The 20118-nt window shown below is 35.9% G+C and overlaps 1 long non-coding RNA gene across 1 annotated transcript; it reads right to left on the bottom strand.

The window, feature by feature from the left end:
- Positions 1-15821: 15821 nt before the first annotated feature.
- Positions 15822-19530, bottom strand: LOC131737875 (uncharacterized). Its single transcript, XR_009329453.1, has 4 exons — positions 19126-19530; positions 17467-17654; positions 17044-17235; positions 15822-16349 (listed from the first exon to the last, which is right to left on the bottom strand). It is a non-coding gene; the product is annotated as an uncharacterized LOC131737875 (long non-coding RNA).
- Between the last annotated feature and the right edge of the window lie 588 nt (positions 19531-20118).

Raw genomic sequence — 20118 nt, 5'->3', positions numbered from 1 at the left:
ACCTCCCTTTATTAGTAAAGTTGTCTCTGCATTTTAATACAGAGAAAACATATTTATTTATTTATTTATTTATTTTACTACAAATCAAGGAGATTTTAAATTATGTTCTTGCTATCACTGGGTATTTTGTCCCGAAAGAATGCATTATACCTGTTAAATAGCGGGGGAAATAACAAAAGCCCAATGATAAATAAAGTGACTGCAATTAATGTAATTTATCAGCTCTGTTTGAAATAAAAATACGGTGAAATAGAATCAGGCTCAGTCTAGCTATGAAGGTAAAAACACATTGTGTTGTAAATAACAGTTTATTTCTGAGTTTAATTAAGAACAGAATCAGTTCAAAATGGGTTTAGCAATATATACCTCTTTTAACATAGGGCAGAACACATCTTTATAAGTGCATACAGAGTACATGGGCAGGTCTATTACAACAGTGCTTTTTTGGGCTTTGAAGAAAAAAAACGATTCTAAATGGTACCCTAAGGATTACAAGGGTACAAGATTTGAACCAATAGCTTACTTGATTGTTATATACTAAGCTACTATATAACTTTAAATACAATTACCTGCGACTTATGTCACGTTATGCAATTTAGAAAACTAACAGGAAAAAATAATAATACTTTTTCATTTGACCGCAAGCAACATTCAATTTTAAGATTCTGTGTTCTGCTTTGAGCCTTATTACAAAAAGTCTGGAAGATTTTAACCAATAGGTCTAAAACAATTAAACGTACAACTGGCCTTGGTTATCTATCAAAAGAAAACAATACCTCTTACCAAAAACATTTTGATATTAATGCTCAAAAACAAGTAAACTACAGAATGGAAAATACAAACTTTATACTGTCCTAGTTATGGAACCAAAAAAAAAACTGAGTTTAATGTTTTCACATAAATTCAGGCTTCTTCCATGAAAAAATCTGCCAAAGCATCCCGTACAGTGTTGGCATATCTCAGTGCTGGAACCCCTGACATTTTTACGGGGGCGTTACTGTCCAGTGGCCCATAGCCACAGTCGGTTGCTTCATCCAGCCATTCGCTTAGGAATTCCTCTGATTGGGATTCACATAAATTGTGCCGCACACAACAAGCAGCAATGACAGTGGGTATGTTGTCAATGCTGTGGTTGTTACGCTTGAGAAGGCATCTCCACCTACCCTTCAGACGTCCAAAAGCACATTCCACAACCATTCGCGTGCGACTCAAGCGATAGTTGAATGTTCTTTTTCGGAGATCATTCTGCTCATGATAAGGCGTCATTAACCAAGGAAGGAGTGGGTATGACGGATCACCAAGTATTACAACAGGTACTGGGACCCCACAATAGTCACGTGTGATTTCATTGAAAAGAGCACCTGCCTGCCCCTTGATAAAAAGGATGGAGTTTCTAAGCTCCCGAGCATTGTATATTTTTCCTGGCCCCCCAATGTTAATGTCGGTGAAGCAAAATCGGTAATCCACGACAGCTTGCATCACAACCGAATAGTAACACTTACGGTTGTAGTACTCTGTGGCACTGAAAGGAGGGCATAGATTTGGGAAGTGGCATCCGTCAACAGCACCACCGCAATTTGGGAACCCCCACTTCCTTTGGAAACCTTCCACAATATCTTCTGTGTCATAAAAGCGTATAACTCTGGGCATTAAAATTTTGACAATAGCTTTGCAAACATCAATAACAATTTTTCCGAAAGTAGAGCGGCCAACACCAAACAGATGAGAGAGAGTTTGATTCTCCACATTTGTTGCTAAACGCCACAGAGTTATTGCCACTCGCATGTCCAGCCTGATTGGGATACGAAGGTGTGTGCGCTGGCTGCCTGACAGCTGTGCCCACAGTGCATAAAATGTTTGCTTGGTCATACAGAAGTTGCTGACCCAGTCGTTATCAACCCAGGTGCAAAGGACTATCATTTCCCACCACACACTTGTTCATGGCTTAACCGAAATGGATCGCTCAAACGGGGATAATCGTAACACAAGCACAAAGCAGCATACTTTGTAGAATAAAATTCAAATTTAAGGCATGTTGACATAGCCTATGCAAAGCTTGCCTGTGGCGAGGCCGTTACTGCCTTTTCCAGGTCTCTTAATCCAGGTTTGACTGTACTATATATTCCAATCAATGACTATGGTAATGATAACCTGCAGAATTGTCAAGTCTCACTCATTTGGAGTGAGACTCGTTCATCTTAGGAACGTTTATGGCTGTCTCACTCAAAGAAATGACAACACATTTTAATGTAGTATAAATTTAATAAAGTATCTAACGCCTATATATATATATATATATATATATATATATATATATATATATATACTGTATATATATATTTAATCCCACTCATTTGGATGCTCTGACCATCTATGTGCTTATGGAGTCCTTTCAACTGAAGATGCTGCTTTGAAAATAGGGAAGAAAAAATATTTTAACAGGTTCTTGATTAGACTTATGTTATAGCAATATAACCCTGTTATAGCTCTTATTCGCATAATAAACACTCAGTATCACTACCACCAAGATGTCATCTTTTTTGTCAGTCCACTCACATTCAAAACCATTAGCTGACAGTGATCTTTGGAGACTACTTTCATTGTGCATGGGACCCTTTAATAAGTCTTCCTTTTTTTTCTCTAACAAGCCAGGTAGATGGACATTTTGCTGCAGTAAAGTTTCTAGCACGACAAAGTTTTCCATACATACAAAAGCACTGGCCTTTCACCTTCTGTTTAGTATGCAGACACAAATCCTAAATGTTGTCCACATTAGTAAAACAGCAGCCCAGCTATAAAAGGACCCGGATAGCAGGCGGGGCTCAGCAAGGCAGGAGAGAATGGAAACAGAGGGTGATGTCATCGGCTGAGGTTTTAAAACATTAACTAGGAAAAATGCAACATTGCTACACCCTCCAGTAAAACTAACTCTGTACTCATAAGCAACGTCGAAATCACAGTAGATCCATGTCCTCAGATTTATGAAGCACATTCATGTTCACCACTGCGATTTTAATTACATTTCTAATTGCTGAAGGACTTGTTCATACATTCTGAAAAGCTCATATTCATTGCTATGCATTAAAAATGTCCTCTATAAATATGCACTGCAAACAGTGGCTGGTCACATGGAACTTGGATGAAGCTGAAGCTGGGTCTCCTAGCGTGCATGTTCAAGACAACCCAGCTCTGCAGATTTGTGCATGTACATTTTCACCACATTTCCAACCTCAGAATGTGAGGGATTGCCTCATGTTCTTTGGCACGCCAACAGGAAACACGCCCTAGCAAAAGTGACTGATTAGGCTGGCGGGTTAGCCACCACCCAACTGACTTGCGCATTTTGTATCAATTCTTATAAAAATTCCTAAAGGGGCAAAACTAGCCACTCTAAACCACAGACTATCAATGTCTGCAGCACTCACTGTGGCAACTCAAAATAAATGTTTTTTTTAGTTTCCCTTTTTAATTTTATATATATATATATATATATATATATATATATATATATATATACACAAATCCCATTAATGTTTTGGCAAATCAGAAATCAGTTTTATGCTTCAATCCCCACATACATTGCAGGCTTATTCATGAGTTTTGTAGGGGGAAAATATCTGTCCATGTCTAAGAATGTTTTAAGTTTTCTTAACAATAATTATTTGTATCGGATCTACATAGGCATAATACAGACCATAATTAACTACATTTAAATTTAAAACTGTAAGTATAAAATATGCTGCTGCGAGTACTCACTCAATGTGTGCATTATTTATTTATTTATACTCCCTGCAAACCACTAACAATGGTCTATGCTAACAGGGGTTCTTGCATGAGGTTAAAGAGATCTTGATGATTGTGCTGACAAACTCTGCTGACCAAGACTGTGTATCTCTCTACAGCAATTGTTTCCAGGAAGCTGTTCATTAAAATGGAAATGTGCGTAGTAACAAAGCAAGTGATAACAAGGCCCTGGAGTCCCCGGCACACTTGGGTTTCAGCACTAAAGTGAAAGTACCCTTCCCGTCTCCTTGACTAACCATTACAACACCTACAGGCTCAGCAGGGTGTTTTCACTGGCATTTCCAACTGACCTGAATATACCTGCCTTTCATTTACATACAGAGTTGCCAACAGGGTTTTGTTTATGACACTGTTTCTTTCTTCTCAGTTATTTAGAAAATATTTTGAAGTTTAAAACAAGTTTAAATTTTTATGCCAGTATTTGTAGCTGATAAGATGTCCATCAAACCAGTTAGGAATTTCCTGTGTCAACTGAATAATAAGATAAATAAAAAAAGGTGTTGATTGTTAGACCTCAGAGAAATATTGAGTTTGTCACTGAAATTAATAGTTTTAATAATAATAATAATAATAATAATAATAATAATAATACATTGAAAAGTGATCATCTTGGTCAATTCTATCTAGTAATAATTAGAAATGACGTATTTTATGTTACATTTATAGAATTGCACTTATTTATATTATACCATGCACTTAACATTATTTATCACAAACAGACAGCTTTTATAATTTATAATTTTATAAGAAAATAGAAACGATTATCTGCTAAAATGATTGAACATTATTGAAATAATTTTGCATGCCTTCCAAGGGTAAAATGAATTCTTAGATGACTTGATAGATAAAAGGAAAAAATAATACCCTTCTCCTGCATTGATTTACTTATCTCAGAAATTAGCCATGAACATTTGATTTGTAATTATAATCAACACTCATCAAATGAAAGGTAATAAATATTCATAAAAACACATCTGAATCAATAAACTTGTGTGAGACTTATACTATATATAAAACAAATATATTAAAAATAAAAGTGATTCACAAACTCTGTAAAATAATGTAGAAAGTAATAAAATAAAACACAGCTGTACAATGAAACACATACATTCAAAATCATTATAAACACTGTAATTGAAACTGAAATGCAATGATGAATTCCCTTGTGTTGTTCCTTTAATGTGAGCACAGATTAAACAATTGATTCACTTGCTTAAGGTGCAGAACACATAATTGATTTTTGAAATTAAAGTGTTGTTCTGTACCATACAAAACATTCCTATTTATATATTTCCTGTTTGGATGCCCTAATTTAATTAACTGAAAAAAGAATACCATCTAAACAGAAATACAGAAATAGAAAGAGGGTGCGCTCTTGTAAATAAAGGACAGTTGAATCATATTTCATATTATTATTATTATTTATTTCTTAGCAGACGCCCTTATCCAGGGCGACTTACAATTGTTACAAGATATCACATTATACATTATTTCACATTATACAGATATCACATTATTTTACATACAATTACCCATTTATACAGTTGGGTTTTTACTGGAGCAATCTAGGTAAAGTACCTTGCTCAAGGGTACAACAGCAGTGTCCCCCACTGGGGATTGAACCCACAACCCTCCGGTCAAGAGTCCAGAGCCCTAACCACTACTCCACACTGCTGCCCAATATTTCATAGAAACAGATCCTCAAAATCAAGGTGAAATCTCCAGCACACAGGCTATAAACAAGGGATAGATGACACTCTGTACTTGGGAAATTTGTTAATGTACCTACAAAGATCTTGGACTCAAATGACACTGCTTGAAAATGTTTTTTTTTTTTTAAAACAGCACACATTCAGCCACACAGCATTGAAAATATAAACTGAAGTGTATTTACCAGGTGATGTTTTTACTAAAAATATTTTGACTTCTGAAACCTTCTTAAGCTTACCCAAGAGAGTTGTAATCACATTGTGGATAGTTATAGACTTACCAGTGTATATTATTTATAATGTCACAGATGGTGTCATGTTTTCACAAATGGCATAGTAAGGGATAAAAACGTAGCTTGTGCCTTAGGTTACATCCATCATGGTTAGGATTGTTCAAGATATCCATGGAAGATGAAGGTTTATTTTTCTTCAGCATTGCAAATTGAAGTTAATTGTTTTAAGATCGTCTATGAGATATTCTAATTTGACTAGTATCCATAAATGCTTTACACCTCTATGTTGATAGGATTATTGTTCGTCTATAAGCATTGCAGTGTGACATTTTTACACATATTCTTATTCAAAACCCTCTACAGCCACACTAACAGATGATATCAGAGATGTATTTATTTATCTTAAGAAGCGCCCAAAATGTTTTAGGTTTACCTGTAGACATATATTTTATATTATAAATAGTGAATATTATAAAATAGTGGGTTTAGTTGGGATAGCTATCTGAAACAAATTCAATTATCTGAAAACTTTTGTTATGATTTTGAATGTTTTTAAAAGTCATTTAGAATTAAACCGTGACCACATCCATATAAAACAACATAACATAATCTTAACAATATGATGTTGAATTTACAAATATATATTATCACATATTATAATGATATTACAATGACTTAAGCTTTCCAAATCTTTGAAATGTATATAAAAATAGGTACACTGTCCTCCAACATGTATTGGGATAATAATAAGTTGGGGTGCACAGAGAACCCATTACTCTTATTCGCACTCTGAAACCAATACTCGTGCAAATATTCATACTCGAATTTTACTTGGATGATGTCATCGGAAGTGGGCGGAGCTAAAGCCAGAAGTGCTGTTAAAATGCATCTCTGGCCCTGATTTGCATCCAGAAAGTGACCAGACAGTGGTTTAGTGTTTACTTAACAAGGATTTTGATTATTTTAAAGTCTAATGAGTCATTTTAATTATTGTTGAGTAAGAATTGTTAATTTTTATTATCAAATGGGATGTCTTTGATGGGTTGGTGATTAATGTACAGCTATGGCCAAAAGTTCCCTTTCAATTCAAAGACGACCACCAACCAATACTTTTGGGAAAGTATACCAAAGCTGACGCGCGGGAGTGTGAGCGGACAGCAGACGAGGGACATTTCGCTACCGCAAAACTAATGTTTGTGGTGCGAGCGTGCAACCTCAATATTGAAAAAAGTAATGCATTCTGTAAGGCACTTCACATAATGTTAAAAGTTCTAAATATTTGTGTTAATTAGTAATAATGATGCATACATTCAAAATATTTGGATCCACAGAGATTTCCTCCCAAGGAGGAATTTTCATACTTTTTCTTGCCCCTGTCCTTTAAAGCAAATTAAGATTTTTTTTTGCAAGCAATTATAAGTCTTTACTACATTGTCCTCATAACACATCCTACATACTCGGGTACTTTGCCTTAGCTTCTATCCCCTTTATGTGAAGCCCCCACTGCTATTTGGGTCACTTCATGAAAAGGGGTTACCTATATGTGACATTATGGTATATTTTTTAAATGTCTAAAATACATGTTAGATTGTTTAATACAGTAGTTAACATATTAGCAACAGGAAACTTTATTTTGCATAAATATAAATCTGCAAAAAACAAATAAATTTGGCGGCAGACGTAACTCAGACAAAATATAATATTTTACAGCATTATAAATTCAGTGCAATACATTTTTTAAGATGATGTCTTAATATACGGTATAATTATACAGTTTTCTTTAAGTTTATTATCATGCTGTTATGTTTTTTCACCAAAAGAGAGTGTTAAATGTAACTCAGATACCAAGCCAGCCTAGTATATTTTCTCCCATTCACTATCTATGCTCTAGAAAGAGTGCAAAGAAGAGCAACCAGAATTATCCTGGGTTTAAAAGGTATGTCGTATGCAGACAGGCTAAAAGAATTGAATCTATTCAGTCTTGAACAAAGAAGACTACGCGGCGATCTGATTCAAACATTCAAAATCCTAAAAGATATAGACAATGTCGACCCAGACTTCTTTGACCTGAAAAAAGAAACAAGGACCAGGGGTCACAAATGGAGATTAGATAAAGGGGCATTCAGAACAGAAAATAGGAGGCATTTTTTTACACAGAGAATTGTGAGGGTCTGGAACCAACTCCCCAGTAATGTTGTTGAAGCTGACACCCTGGCGTCCATCAAGAAGCTGCTTGATGAGATTCTGGGATCAATAAGCTACTAACAACCAAATGAGCAAGATGGGCTGAATGGCCTCCTCTCGTTTGTAAACTTTCTTATGTTCTTATGTTCTTATGTTCTTATCTCCCTAGTGTTCCTAACAATAAAGCAAACGTTGATGCAGTGCTCTGTTTTTATAATACACAGTGGGGAAATGCTTATGTAACAGGTTTTATTTCTATAGCCTGAAACATACCTCGAATGTAACAAGGTGATAATCGGAATGGTTGTGGATACCATCTGTTTTGTTATGAGCTTCCCGGCATTCTTTCTAAGTTGCTTCAGGTTTCTAAAGCTTTTTCAGCTGTAGGATTGGTGTAAATGTGGTGTGGACATTTAGACACAGTTAACAGTATTTGCTTCACTGCCCTTAGAAAAATTCGTAAAAGCAGGAGGTGGGACTCAATGCAGCAAATGTGATTGTTTTTACAAAGATTTCTTTTATTAAAAAAAGGGGCATTAAATGAAAAAAAGACCATAGTGCTAACAAGAATACATTAAACCAGGGGTTCTCAGGCTTTTTTTGCTGCGCCCCCCCTTTGGAAATGTTTCAGGCTGTGACGACCCCCCACCCCGCGGTGTGATATCATATGAAATTACTGTACATACTACATAGGAACTACTGTACATACTACATAGGAACGCTACATGAAGCAGGGACATGTCATCATTATGCCTGCTGTCAATGGCACCGGAGCCTTTCTAAAAGTGTGGTGGGGGCAAGATCCACTTGTGAGGGTGAAATTATAGGTTTAGCTAATATAAACAGCTGGATGTACTTGCAAACAAACAGAGTTCACCAAAGATTGTGGCAATAATAACATTGTCTAAGGATTGTGGCAAATTGAGAAATGGTGTGAAACGTTTTTTGCTGGCGCGAGAACTTTATACACAAATACAAAATACAAACAAGTATGTTTTTTTCAATTGTGAATCAGTGTGACGCTTACTACTAAATAAAGTCATGGGTGTATTTTGTAAAAAAAAACAAAAAAAACAAAAAAAAAAAACAGCAAGTTAATGATGAGATGATACATTCTCCTACAGGGTCTCCTAAATATATATATATGACCATCCCTATTTCCAGCTTTCCCCCGCTTGTTCCCAAATCCAAATCGTGAACTCTCAACCGCTTACAATGACTGCTTTCTACTCCCCTTTTGTATTCATTAACCTTTTGCACAAAGCACAAAGAAAACCCTGCCCATGTAGATGTCTTTCCTTAATGCTAACATGCAGTATGATTGTCTGTGTCAGCGGAATGGGGACTGTCTTAATAATAATAATAATAATAATAATAATAATAATAATAATAATAACAACAATAACAATATATCTTTTAGCAAACATTTCCATTAACTTTGATTCCAATGCAATTAGAAGTACTGATATGTATTTATTTTACCAATCTGAACTATAAAACATAAAGCTACAGTATATTTAAAATATCTTGTCTGCCACAAGTTTGAAGTATGAGCTTATTTGTATGTCTTTGATTAAGATCAGGATTTGGAAAATTTGGAATAATGAGTCATATTTCGCCATTTTTATAGCTGGCCGTTACTACCACAGTAGCTGCTGTAGCAATCTATGTGTGCATTGTAAGCAATTTTAGATCAATACATAATTATTTTCAACCATATCCCGCAAGATGCAATTTTCCTCTTTTTACCTAAGAAAGGTAGATAACAGAACATTTTAGATCAGATCAGCACTAGTTTCAATACTTTAGATAGGAATACAAAGCTGGATGAATGTATTACCATATACACCCACCTTAAGTAGTTATGTGTGTGTATATATATATATATATATATATATGCATGCATAGTGTGGTACAGCATGCTCCAGGAATATCTGCATTGTAAAGCCATCAGTAAACTAAACTAGAATCACATCCTATGTACATACTGGTGGTAAATAATAATGTAATCTATGTCACCAATATCTCTAGCTCCCTTCGCTTAAATTTATGATGAAGATTTCAGCTGTCTTTAGCGAGGACAAGCATGAAATGAAAATGAGTAGAAAGATCATGGGTCTGTAATAATTCATTTGCAAATTGCTCCTCATTCCTGTGATTATCTTTCTGCTGAGTATTAATTGGGAGGCAATATATCATAGTGCCTGCAAGTTGCACACTGATGGCTCTTCTTTAACTGCATCAACCTGCAATATCCTCTTGCACTGCGGTGCTTTTCTGTTGTTCTTTAAATATAATATATAATACACCAGTCAACTTGCTGCTCAACACAATCTCTGTCTTTTTGGACTGCATTGCTAGATGATTGTTTTTCATAGCTGTATTCAATACACTAATGCATATAACTTGCACTTACTGGAAGTAACTGATTTGCTACCTTACTGGGGTGCTGTTTAATCTTTAATTGTAAGGTAATGTTTTTTTTTTATTTATTTTATAAACCTCTATTTATCTTTCTTGAGAAGAATGTGATGCCTATCTTTTAAATGTAGGCCATTTACTTCGGGTGGTTAAAACATTTACAAAAAATTATGAAGTAGCAGCCTTAGCGACAGTTAAAGCTAACCATGGTCGCAGCTTATACAAACCCAATTAACATATACCTGGATTCAAAACCACAAAGCAGAAAAAGCAACTAGTTGAACTGTTGCAACATTATGGAAAACACATGGTCTCCATTATGGAAAACACATGATCTGATCTGCAAACACCATCAAACTAACAGTAGTAATGCCCTTTGCCATATTAGAAATGCCTTTTCTCTGAGCTGATTGAGTTTCTCAGTGGACACATTGATTAAACCAAACTAAGCAAGGTCATGCTCCTATGGACAATTCAGTTCAGAAAGTTCCTTGTCCAACATATTTTCTGAAGTTTCAGTTAATTAGTTTTATTGGCAGTTGTATATCTTGACTTACACGTATGTTCTTATTTTTGCACGCACAATTGTCAGCAAAATCCTAAAAATCCAAATTCGATATGTTTTGGAAACAGGTTTGTGGTTCATGCTCATGCCTTCAGTTTTTTGCCACTTCCTGGTTGAAGTTTATTGAGGACGGTGTGTCTTTGTGCTGTTTTTTTTAAAAACTTTTATTGACATTCCTCAGAAGAAACCACTAGAATATCTTGGATACTAAATGTTTATTACAGGTCACAGTGTGTAGGCCTCATCTACTGTCGACAGTGGTGTATATGAGAAGACTCCTGAGAAAGCAGCATGATTGTGAGTAATGCCTCACTTCTTAAGTATGATGGCTAGTCTGGGAGGACTAGTATGATGTATGATTAAGTATGTCTGGGAGGACTAGCCATCTTCTGTTTAACATATTATTGTCCACATGCAAAACTTTTATTTTTAATTTCTAACCATTATGAGGAATGGACGGGATTGAAAAATGCCTTTTTTTCTTAGTTTTCTATTCATTAACGATATAAATCCAATAGAAGACTAGTGAAATCTTACACCTCAAGACATCCTCTCTGGCTTTAACCAGTTTGAAAATAAGTTCTTTGTTCATGATGTGGCAGCTGATTCACTGCGTCAGGCAATGGGATGAAACATCAGATATGTTGAGAAATTGGTCCCACAGAGCGTAAAAAAAGAGAAATGTTCTAACATCTGGACTTAATGTGCCTGATATGCACAGCTGTGAGCTAACTGGGAGCCATACAGTATCTCTGGTGTCCCTTCCATAGCAGCCACATTCGGATTGCAGTGCAGACTCAATAAAAGTACATCTCAACAACAACTATAATACCACAATCCACTTTTTTAGATTTTAAGTCTTCGATGCAAGTACATGCTATCTTCAGTTACTGTATTAAAATCTTTGAAGCATCATAAACAGTATTCAATGTAAAAGTCAGTGTATCTATTGAAAACCATTGCCGTCATGGTGATGTTGTGAGAGTCAATGCCCTTTTATTTGCACACCGATTTCCTTCTGAAGCAAATAAAATTTGGTTAATATATATATATATATATATATATATATATATATATGTATATATATACACACAATATCGTCACCTGAAAACGACCTACAAATACAAATTACCAATACAGTCAATTATGTGGTATAGGTTTCCTGACCTTTTAAATGGGTGTGAACTTAGAATGTGAAGAAATCGATAAAAAAAAGGGGTTTCTAGTCCATGGAATGGTTATACAGTAATTACTTTTTCTGACACCAGAAATGTAGCTCCATCAAGAAAGAGTATTTAAGAGCTATTTAAGAAATGAAATCATTGCAGTCCTAATACAAATCCATCAGTGTCTGCCCCTCTTGAAGAGGTTTCTACTTTTAAGATTTTAAGGGTTCCTCTCTTGCTTATGTACATTTATTTAAACTGTAATCATATTTTAGAATCATATTTTAATCATATTTTCACTTAGTATCAAGCAGCAAGTTACTGTTGAACTGTATATCCTTTATGATGCAAACCTTGTAGATGGTGATACATTAATTTTGCGCACATCTGTTTCGCGATTCTATCTGAGTTCACTTCAACAGAAACGTTTGAATGTGAACCTTCATGAAATGTTTGTATAATTCCTTTTTAAAACAATGTGGATGGACACAAAGTCTGCCCCTTGACTTGCTTTACAGAGTAAAAAACAACAAACTCAACCTTATTAACACCCCAGTTAAACACAGCATTTTGTACATGCTTTATAAATCTTGGTGAGTATTCACTTTTAGGTTTTACAATTCATTTATTACATGAGTCTATTTAATGTTTAGGCTCCAATGCTGGTGTGCCTGTGTAGTAATTAAAAGCCCGCCAGTGTGGCTACTTGAATGCTTGGACAATGAGAGCATTTGGTGGTGCAGAGCCAAAGCAGACTGTACACTTTGTGTGAATTCACAGCCAAAAAGGGAATGGCAGAATGTGTAAAGAACAGATCAGGGCACAGAATGCAACATATTTTCTTATTATGTAGTATTGTATACCATACACTGCACGTTTAGCTTCAGTAATGCACTTGACATAAATATATGAGACTCAGGGTGGCTTGCATAAAAGTTCTGCATATCAATATATCACTGAAACTATAACCAAGGCTTGCAAAATAACAAAAAAAGATGACATTGTACTATACACCTTATCACGCAGATGAAGCCGTCTACAAAAATTACATGATATTTAGTAATGCACTTCATTGAATTATTTTCGGACACTTAAACATACAGAAAATTTGAGTATCAAACCCAGTTTCAGAAACAATTTGTTGATATAAATCCTGTTGAATGTACATTAGTACAATATTTAAAAGTGTTACAATACAAAATAATGCTGGCAGTCCCAGCTAGTCTCCGTTTTGTTTCCATAGTAACAAGCAGCTCAGTGACATGCTACTAGTCTTCACCCAGTGTGTCTTTGGTTGCTATAATATCTGTGAGATAAAGTAGACTGATAGGAGCATAGCTGTTAGAGCTGGGATGAGAATTTTATAGAGGTGCGTCAATAGGCATATACATTCATATTTTCCTTTTGTACCAAGAACTAAGAGATTTGTTTTTCTGCAAAAAAAAAAAAAAAATTGCTGTATTAATCTACTGTAATTGTAATATCAATGAAAGAAAAATCCCTTACATTTGTGATTATGGGCCCTTTTCGCTGAATTTAAGGGTCAGTTTTTAGGAAATTAGTTTATTCTATTTTAACTGTTTTTCTCATTTTCAAAGAATGTTTAATAAGGCTCTTCAAAAAACATTCATCAAATCTGTTTTTTAGAAATTGTTTTTAAACATTCTCTTAGGTTAAACAGTTAATCTGAGAATAAACTTCAAACCTCCCCTCCCCAAAAAAGGTTTTATAAACTGCAAACTTAATTTAATTTATCATAATGAGAACAAACAATAATAAAGTTTTTTTTTAAAAAAAACATTCCTTAATAAAACATTCCAAATTAAAACATTCTTACAACAGTTTTGTGAATAGGGCTCATAATCAGGGATACTGTCAGTGTCACTAGTGATAATATGGGTGTCAATGTCACTCTTCTCATTCAGTTCCATCCATCTGCATGGCTATCTATCCCTGAGACTCTTCCATGCAAAGTCGATTCTGCATGTAATTCAATATGGATGTACACAGTCTGCCCCTTGAATTGCTTTACAGAGTAAAACAACACAATCAACCTTATTAACACCCTAGTTAAACACAGCATATACAACTTTCATGTAGGCCAATGTATGGAAGTCATACCAGAATATCATTTCTTAATATTGATCCAAGGGAAGAGTACAGCCAGAACTTCACATATCCAATAACCTCCCTAATTGCCAAGTCTCACCCCTTGCATATATGCACCATCAGTCATGTCTTGTGGACAGTCCATCAGCATCAATTGTTATTTATCTTGTACTTGAGCATCAATGTGTCCATGATATTACAACTGAATTAAAAGTTCAGCTGTTTTTTAGGCATCACTTGTTCCATCAAAATGGCCAGAGTTCAAACAAAGTTCCCATTGTCTGCTGTCAGTGGTCTTCAGTTAAACAAATATTTGCTCCCATAAAAGGTCTGATGGTTCCAGAAGCTGTGACCAAGGTTACAGTTGTGTGTGTTTTTTCTTGCAAAGTACAGTAATATATTCCCTTTGGACAGGTGTCCATCCTGCATAGCAGTACTATCTCCAGATCTGCTTGGTTGTCCCAGCATTGAATTGAACCCACATCCCCTCCTTTCAAAAATGTATATGTACCCTTTCGCACTTGGTTCATTGTCTTTATAACCACTGACACTGGCATCATAAAGAACATTATATGTTTTGACTTTAATAATTAAATTCTCAATGATGCTCATTTCTATTTTATTTCCGTGGTAATGTCTGCATGAACGAGACAGTGACAATCTGACAGCCTCTCCTTCAGTAATGACGTGTTGTGTACAGAAACATAGAAGGCTCGCGCAGACAAACCATCAGTTTGAGACAAGGCAATTCTATCTTTGGAGTAAGGAGGGGAGTGTGCGTAGCAGCTACAGGAATATAGAATGGTAATGTACACCTCTTCATGGTGACACCCCCCCCCCCCAAAAATAAAAAATGAAATAATACGCTTGGACAGTTGTATTGGATTTACCACTCTATAATGTATAAAGGGCTTTTCAGCCTTGCACACAATAACACACTTGAGAATACATTGCACGGCCGTGAGACTCTCAAAACCGTGAGTTTCACGGGTAAACCTTGAGACTTGACATGCATGCAAACTAAGAATTCACTTCAACTGAACTCAAGGTTTTTCTGGTGTGAAACGAACTAAAGACAATCTCTGCATTTGTGGTTTGTTTGCAAAACTAAGGCGTGAAAGTGCCCTATCAGTGCTTTCTAGTATACTTGATGTTACCTGTTGTTTAGCTAAACTGTGATGTTTAGTTAGTTTACCAACTTCCCGAAACATTTTTTTTTAGCCACACAAATACTGTAGCTAAACTACTGTGTAATTCAAATGCTCTTTTTAACATAAAAGTGTCCCTGAGTAAGAACCTCAGGGTTGAACCGAGAGCAATGCCTGTAAACTCTTTATTGCCTTTAAAACCCTAATTCTGCTGAGATCAGGAAAACCCCATCCACCCTATCAGTCAAACAATTAGATGTTCCATTATTAAGAGGGTTAACTGAAGTATTTTTTTTCTCTGTTGAGGAGAAACAAAAGTTGTTTCAAACACAAAAAGTCACAGTTATACAGTACATTATTAGCTCTGCTGGTAAAAACACCTGTACAATTAATGTCATTTCCTTTTGCCTCAGATTTACCAGTTGTGCAAACAGAGACCTCTCTGTAAATAACATGACGAATCTCATTTGAGTTGTCCAATGTAAATATTTATTTGTCTCTAAAACCACTTTTCCTGAAGTTGGCCTCACCTTTTCAAATACGGGTACTGTACATTTTCATTACATCATTACATTGCTCAAAGCAAAATGAACAGCTCTGGACGTGTGGATGTTAGTTTAGTGGCAACCAAAAGAAACCATAATCTACAGTCTCTCATCACAATCAACACGAATAATGACAAGATTCTCTGATGGCTTTCAAAAAGGGCAATTTGGCACAGTGTCACTTTTTATTCTGTTTTGCCAGTATAGACTTGTCACTTTCTTAACATACAGGTTGAAGAGACACAGCTCAGCGCTTCCAGTCTAAACATAAAAAGGGTGGGCAGTCACTTCGGGTAGAATGCTGCAATAGTCTGTGGTAACTTCCATCTTATCCAGAAACAATGAAAAGTTTCTGCGAACCACCTCATTCCTTTCCTGTGGAACAATTTAAATAGCCACTACAAACGTCATTCACTGGCATGATGTACAAAGGAGGAATGCCTTCCGTCTCTTAATTATTTTGTCCTGGAAGAAAAACAATATACAAATATACAGTATTAGCAAGCTGTTAAATCAAAACAGAGTATGCATTGTTCTATATTTTTGTTTATTTATTCAAATTGAATGGCACAGTATGTATGCAAGATGTTAAAATGTTGTTTAAAAGGGAAAATACTCACTGAAAATAAGCTGCTCTATTTGTTAGTGTGCAAGCTTCTTTCTTTGTTGGGACCCGCTTCTACCAATTCAATGACTATCCAATTTATTTTAGCACTACTTTATTTCCATAGGCAGTTATAATGTACAATTTGTTTACAATAAGGTTTATGTCCAAAGATATCTTTTTTGTTACAAAGCAAACAATGTAACAACGTGTGTGTAATTACAGTGTAATACTATGCTAAATACCTTATAGAGTGCCATAGTACAATAATATGTATTTGAAATTATTTATATCTTTATTTTTATTTACTCTTACATTCACAGCCCTCCAACAAGCATTGTAACAGCATTGAAACAGGGTTCCCAAATAGTTTGATCGTAGTGTATATTTAATTATTAACATAGAGAGAGTGAAGCTGGCAAAATCTTATACCCAGAAATGTGTTCATAAATGTAAAAAAAGAAGAAACCTAGACAAACACATGCTAAGAGATATCCTAAAAGCTTGGTATATTTGTTTTCCAAGCTGGGTTAAAAAAATGTGAATATATAGTACTCTGTGTTACTCATTCTCAAGTTGTTGTTTCCACAGGATGCTTGTTGTGAGGGTAAGCTGCATTCCAGGCTGTAGTAGAGCTGACATGCGCTTGATGCTGTGGGGATTCCTTCCCAAAGGGAGACAGTAACAGACAATAGAGATGGTGGCTTGCAGCAGATCCCACGTCTCTCAGGAGGTGTGCCTGCTGGGCTGCAGGATGGGACGTGGTTAAAACACCGAAAACGAACTGCTGCACATGTAAATTACAGTGTCCCAATACATATTTGGGCCTACTGAGAGAGTAATGTCCATCATTCACTCGATATAAAGGGGGTGGATTATTCCTGTGCTGATGCTGAGTTAATTTGGTCATCATTAGTGTCATACAGTCAATTCCCATGATTAGTGTGTTGTTTGCAGATTTAATCGACAGATTGTTACCTCTTACTACCTCTGCTTTAGTGGACCCTGAGGAAAGCAGCAAGGCAGCTTGATTGTGTCTGTACAAACAGACCCTTCTCCTTCCTTAGGAACACAGCTGCTGTTCAAAGGCACTTTCTCTCCCCTCTAATCCACTTGGCATGCTGTCACCAGTGTTCAGCTCATTCATGGATTGACAGTCTTTAGGCCTGTTTTTGAATAAACATCTCAGTAGTTTTTGATCGAACCAGTCACCCTATAGCCCAATATAGGGCTTTACCTGTTTTCTGTTTTTGTTTATTCAATTTGTTTTCACTAAGAATATTATATAAAAGTAAGAATAAAAATGCAATAAGAAAAAATAACGTACTTACAACAGTACATTTAGGTCAGCTGAAAAGCATTTTTCACATACAATTCTACATAGTCATATTCTAGTCAAGCCTGCAATCTAGTTAAAAATGAAGGACAATATGTTAGTGCTCAAAAACAATTCACATTCATGAATGCCCATAACATAGAACTTCATATAATGTTAACATGTCACACACTGAAATATTTTGAATACAGTATCATAGACAGCATTATTTACACAAGCTATAACATGCGAACATTCACTTTAACATTTACATAATAAGACTGCAATTCAATCAATTCTGGTGACATTTGCATTATGTTTTTTAACCTGGGGCCTGGGGTTCGATCCTTCATCTCTACCTCCTATCTTATGTTAAGGGCGCTCACTGACTTACATTTCCAGAAGGTCAGGTTCCATTGTCTGCTCAGAGTTCCTCATTAAACATGTGGGAAAGTGATAGTGAAAGTAAAGTTTACCAGGAAAAACAGTTACAAGTTATACAAAGATATAGAGGAAGAAGAATGTTTAGCGAAATTGAAATGCATTCTATGGCCCTATACATCTGATCCTTATCATATAAAAACAGAAACAAGCCAACTGAAGAATTCCTCACGAGGTTTGGGATTGCGATACAGTAAGATGAAACACCTCGGTGAGTGTCACCAATATACATGGATCTGATTGAAACCCTGAGGCTTTAGTTATGCCCTGGGTGATCACATCCATATGTACAAGTCTGAGTTGTTCTTCTGTATTCTGAGACACTGCAGCCTGGCCAGGGTGCTGTTACTGATTTGCTAGTCTGCCCAAAAGCAAAATTACTGCATTCATCTTTGTTTCAGTAAAGCTAATTATGATAATCAGAGCCACATAATATGTTTCTGCTGCATCACTACATTCACCAGTATTCTGTTTATTAAGATAAGTACTTCAATTGTTAATTACACTGGAAATGTTTTAGATTTCAAGAGATGTGTAAAAATACATATTTGTTCAGTCCTTATCAGTGGTAAACCTCATGGTTCAGTCTAATAAGCTTACAGAAACAGGCTTGTAACCAGGAGATCCCCGGTTCAAATCCCAGCTCAGCCTCTGACTCACTGTGTGACCCTGAGCAAGTCACTTAACCTCCATGTGCTCCGTCTTTCGGGTGAGACGTTGTTGTAAGTGACTCTGCAACTGATGCATAGTTCACACACCCTAGTCTCGTATCTTGTAAAGCGCTTTGTGATGGTGGTCCACTATGAAAGGCGCTATAAAAAAATAATGATTATTATATTATTATTATTATTATAGGAATAGCACCTAGGTGTAATCGCTACCTTCTCTGGAGCAACTGGGGCTGTTCACTGACTCGTCTCTGCTTGTCACTCCATCCAGTCTCCTCATCAGTGGTCTTCATCTCCTGCTGCTGCAGCTTCTTGCAACGTTCTCGCTCGCCTGCTTTGCGCGCGTTTGTCTCTGCAGACCCGACTCCTGTCTGATTCATTGAACATCGTCATCTTCCAGGCTTGAAAGTATTCTTCTTGGCAGCCTTCCATCCCAACTTGATGGTTCCTTCTTCTCTTTTCAAGGTTGAAGGCTTCAGCTCGTAGGAAGTTTGAATCCTTCAGAATCAGCATCAACTGATTCCACTGACGGGACACCAATTGGAACATGTTGGAGGTTCAGTAATTCTCAGAATTTCCCAGAGAATCCACATTATTGCTACACCTGTCTCTGACATATTGTAAACTGCAACTGGTGTGTCCCTTCTGCATGGAATGGAACTTTGAGAAGCAGGAGAATTACAGAAACACCCACTGATGAATTAATCACAGGCTAGTAAGTGATGTCATTAATATAAAGCACCTGTGTGTAGAAAATACATTCCTTAATACCCTACCCACACTACAGTACTTAAATGATGCATTATCAACATGTGTTGAACCCACAGGGTTCCATTCAAAGGAAGTCTGAAAACTATTGAAATCTGTAAGGGAGTGAAGTGAGTCATCATGCACAATCAAAACGTAAACAGAAGAGGTGTCTAATTTTTCACAAGTAATATTTACAGATTTTCCTCAAAATTGAACTGGGCATTCTAAGGTATTCAGTTTAATTTGTAGTTGTTAAACCATATGTAAAATAAAATAAATAAAAGAAACTGCTATTTCAAACTGCTGTGTGGGACATTATTGATACAATGATATTTCATTTCTTTGAGATGCCATTTGTTTTTCTAAAATATGGATTTACCGCCAAATAACAATGTAGACTATATACTGTAACATACAGTACTGCTGTTTTAAAAATAATTACAGATGAACCCGTTT

Source organism: Acipenser ruthenus, chromosome 8 (genome assembly GCF_902713425.1).
Source record: "Acipenser ruthenus chromosome 8, fAciRut3.2 maternal haplotype, whole genome shotgun sequence".
Classification (NCBI taxonomy): Eukaryota; Metazoa; Chordata; class Actinopteri; order Acipenseriformes; family Acipenseridae; genus Acipenser; species Acipenser ruthenus.
The sequence above is the reverse complement of the archived record's forward strand: the minus strand, read 5'-3'. Positions and strand labels throughout refer to the sequence as shown.